Raw genomic sequence first — 4779 nt, forward strand, 5'->3', positions numbered from 1 at the left:
TATATATATATATATATATATATATGATGGGCTTCTTTCAGTTTCCACCTACCAAATCCACTCACATGGCTTTGGTCAGCCCAAGGCTATAGTAGAAACACTTGCCCAAGGTGCTATGCAGTGGGACTGAATCCAGAACCATGCAGTTGGGAAGCAAGCTTCTTAGCACACGGTCATGCCTCTATATATATATAGTACATATATTTTATATGTAAGTATGTATGACAAAAGTAGGCATAACCTTTCTTTATTCAAATTGCACATGTTAGAAGGGTAACTCTTCTGCTATGATAAGCGTTCTTCCTGTTCTCCTTCATTGCAGGTAAATAATTCATCGGTAAAATTACTGAATTAGTGAGAGCATTGCCATACTCGGAAAAATCTGTTTGGTCCAATGATGGTGATGAAGATGGCAACACTGTCACTCGTCCAGTAATATTACTGATGTATATTATATATTTCTGAAGATTTGAAAATGCAATTTGATTGCATAATTTACATTAAATAATCATTCTTTGCTAATGAAAATGGTGTAAAATATAACTGATCTCTCCTTTTTTGCTTTAATATATGAACTGTATATGTACTCTGATTCCTACAAAATGGTACAAGGACTATAATATGAATTGTCCTCATTCAGATATTAGTGAATACACATGGAGCATTAAATACTGGTTGTCATGTAATTTAAATTCTAAATCACACTATATAATATATATCATATATGTACACACACACACACACAAAAACATGATTTCAAAACCACACAATTATCAAATAAGAGTCCAGTCTGACTGATACTTGTGTTTAACCCATTACCTACCAGTGATCTCATATGAGATCACTTAAACATATCTAACCTTTACACATATCTAACCTTTTTGCTATATCTACTAGGTATATTTCTTTGATATTCAAATGAGGTTTGCTAATTTTTCAGCCAATATCTCGCTAATTTCTATTTAAAATGTTAATTTGATCATTCCAGCATGTTTCTAAGGCTGTTTTATGCTAGAAATCAAAGTTTCATAAAAAAATTCCAGTTAATAGAATTATGGGAGGTAATGGGTTAACTAGTATTTATATTATCAGCTACAATGAAAAAGCATGAAAGACGAGGTCGACAAACAATCAGGGTTTGAAATCTGAATGTAAAGCAATGCAACAACAACCTTCAAGGATAGCACTATCTACTGTGTTCAATTAATTCATTCATGAAGCATTTATGACATTACAGCAGTTATACGAAGTAAGAAATACAAACATGTAGCATGGCCCGTGATGGCTAAAACAAATTTAAGAACACGGAAATAAATGTGGCATTCCCAGTGAAAAATCCCACCAGCCAAAAAAAAAAAAACAAAAAAAAACTAGGAACATCAGGTCAACCATCAAACTTAATCAAGTAGACCTGTAATTAAACGTAATCTAGTTGCGACCATTTCCTTTATATAGAGGTACCTACAACTACGTAAGCTAGTGTGTTCCAATGCCTCTTTTCCAGGACAATTGCATGCAATTTGAGGTAATTTTGGTCACTATTTCTAGCAGAGCGGGCAACTGCTTTGAGCAGTGATTTTTCCATCACACTGAATGAGGTACAACATGCCAGCAGCATTTTAAAAGTTTAATGTGTGCATGTGTGTGTGTGTGTGCGTGTGCATGTGTGTGTGTGTGTGTGTGTGTGTGTGTGTCTCCATGAAAATGAGTGGATAAACGAAAGAAAGTGGCACTCAACAGATTTAGTAGGAGACACATACATTACTAAGTAACAGTTTGATTCCACTCTATGGAGCCAAATAAAGCTGTTATTACCATCATCATCAACAATTAATATTCATTTTCCATACTGGCATGGGTGGGCTTGCTGGCTTGACAGGAACTGGCAAGGCCAGGGGCCACACCAGGTTCCATAGTCTGTTTTGGCTTGGTTTCTACAGCTGGATGCCTTTCCTAACATCAACCATTCTACTGAGTGTACTAGGTGCTTTTTACATGGCATCAACACCAGTGCTGGTGTCATTTTATATATGACCAACACCCACATCAATACTTTTTATGTGGTACCTTGGTTTTAGAATCTCAATTCTGTAGTGGTGGGCAGGTCTTCTCAAGTACAAAAAAGCACCTCATATCTCAGAAATTGGTGAGCACACTACACTTTATTGCAAAAGAATCAAGTTTTCTAAATATCCTGCCATTTTCCAACTTGACTGAAAAACTAGCAGCAGAGCATTACTGCAGACAATAAGTTGCAACAACTGTGCAGTGGCGCAGCGAGTGAAAACATGAGACTTCCTCATTGGCTCAACAACCAACTGTGTAATTACCATGTAAGACATCGCTCAACTGTTAGTCTAGAGGGCACATGGGAAAAAAAAATATGGAGTTACAGACACAATAGCCTGGAGTAGTCTTCTACTTGGCCGGCTCCTGTCAAACTGTCCAACCCATGCCAGCATGGAAGGAGAATGTTAAATTGATGACGATGACGATGATAATGATATCCTTAGGATATTACAACTATCCTTATGTATAATGAATCTTTGTAACATATCAGCTATACCATTGTAGATAATGATATCTTTATAATAAACGAATGGTAACTTCCTGATATAATAGTGATATCTTTAGTATAACAATGATCTTTATGATATAGCAATGATATATTTATCATATAACAACAATAACATTATTACATATCAGTTATATTTTTATGATTCAATAATGGTATCATCATCATATAACAATATCTTTATGGTATGAAAATGATATTATGATATGACAATAATATCACTATGATACAATATCTTTATGATATAACAACAATATCATTATGATACAACAATGATACCGTTATGACAACAATCTCTGTACAATATAATAAAGACATTTGTATGATACAGCAACAATATCATTATAAAAGATATCATTATGCTATAACAATGATATTGTTATGATATAGCAACAATGCCCTTATATAGCAAAGCTGTGTCTGAGCTGCCACCAGAAGGGAGCTGTATAGACACAGTGTCACAAAATTAATGTAATATAAATACAATAAAACATTTTAAATGCAAGATAAAGACAACAGTAACAAACAATACTATAACAAAAAAAAAAATACTAAGTAACAAGAATAACTAAAACAGCAATTTACAAATAATTTGTTTTAAACAAGTAATAAAAAAAATAATAAATCACTAGCAACAGCAAACCACATTCCAAAATGCAAAGCACAGAAAATTAATTAATGGATTCAAATTTTTGCACAAGCCCAGCAATTGAAATGCCCAAAAATGAAATACCGCTAAGCATTTTGCCCAGTGTGCTAACGATTCTATCAGCTCAATAATCCTTTCTTTTGTAGGCACAAAGCCTGAAGTTAGGGGGAGGGAGATAGTCAATTAGACTGACCCCAGTACACAACTGGTACTTAATTTATCGACCCTGAAAGTTATCCAAGGCAGTCAGCCTTGGTGGAATTTGAACTCAGAATGTAAGGACAGTTGAAATGCCGCTAAGCATTTTGCACTGCGTGCTAATGATTCTGCCAGTTCGTAGCCTTTATAATAATGATAATAATAATAATAATAATAGCAATTTGGGGAGGGGGTAAGCTGATTATATCAGCCCCAGTGTTCAACTGGTACTTATTTAATTGAACCCAAAGGGATAAAAGGCAAAGTCAACCTCAGTGGAATTTGAACTCAGAATGTAAAGACAGATGAAAAAAACTCCTAAGCAATTTAAAGATTCCTTGTCTGTCGTTGTACGAGAAGGAATAACATGTTTGTAAAATAAGCCACAACCACGACAACATCAATGTTAACAACAACAACTACTAATTACCACTAGATAGACATTTCATAAGAGAAAATCAAAATGGCAAAAGAAAGAAGCAGGTGATATATGTATGTGTGTGTGTGTGTGTGTGTGTGTGTGTATATCACAATGTGTTCATAAGAATAAGAAACCACAAATGAAAATAAAATAAAAACCTCAATTCTAATTTTTAATGTAGTGGAGCATGAGAAATATATTTATGAATGCTGTAAATACTGACAGAGGTCCAAAATATTTGACTCTTTAAGTTTTCCAAACTTATTATTTGAAAAGTTAAAATATATGTGTGTATGCATGTGTATGTGTCCGTGTGTACATCACATAATTTTTGTTTATTCATAGTAACTATGCTATTAGTTATGTTTGAAGTGGAGGTGTATTATAATTTGAAGATTTTAAGGAAATTATGTATAAAGGTAACATTTTCTATCTAGTGCCCTCAAATGACTGCTGCACATAAGTACCATAAAATTTTCAAAATGCACACAATCAAATTGCTATATTCCACCACTCTGAACTCAGTGGACAATATGGGGTAAAGGGGATTGCGCCTATAGAGTTACCCTCCCAGGCACAAGTCTGGGCAAGGTTGTTTGTAAAAGGTCAGCAGCTGACCTGTATAACAGGGTCCCCTCTCCATGCCACCAAAGTTATCCAATGGAAAGGCAAAGGCTGATACAGCTTGGCACCAGTGATGTTGCAACTCATTTCTATGCTGAGTGAACTGGAGCAATGTGAAATAAAGTGTCTTTGCTCAAGAATACAACACACAGCCCAGTCTGGGAATTGAACTCACTATCTCATGATTGTGAGCCCGATACTCTAACCACTGAGCCATGTGCCTTCAGTTGACAACTATCATGAATAAGAAATTATATCACAGCATCAACATGAACTTACCAAATCTGGTGGTTCAATAGGTTAGCCTTTATT

At 34.8% G+C, this 4779-nt stretch overlaps 1 protein-coding gene across 5 annotated transcripts in view; it reads right to left on the bottom strand.

The window, feature by feature from the left end:
- Positions 1-4779, bottom strand: part of LOC106869305 (thyroid receptor-interacting protein 11) — a 214951-nt gene that overhangs the window by 65932 nt on the left and 144240 nt on the right. The gene's annotated exons all lie outside the window — the stretch shown is intronic.

The sequence above is a fragment of the Octopus bimaculoides genome, chromosome 11 (genome assembly GCF_001194135.2).
Source record: "Octopus bimaculoides isolate UCB-OBI-ISO-001 chromosome 11, ASM119413v2, whole genome shotgun sequence".
NCBI classification, from domain to species: domain Eukaryota; kingdom Metazoa; phylum Mollusca; class Cephalopoda; order Octopoda; family Octopodidae; genus Octopus; species Octopus bimaculoides.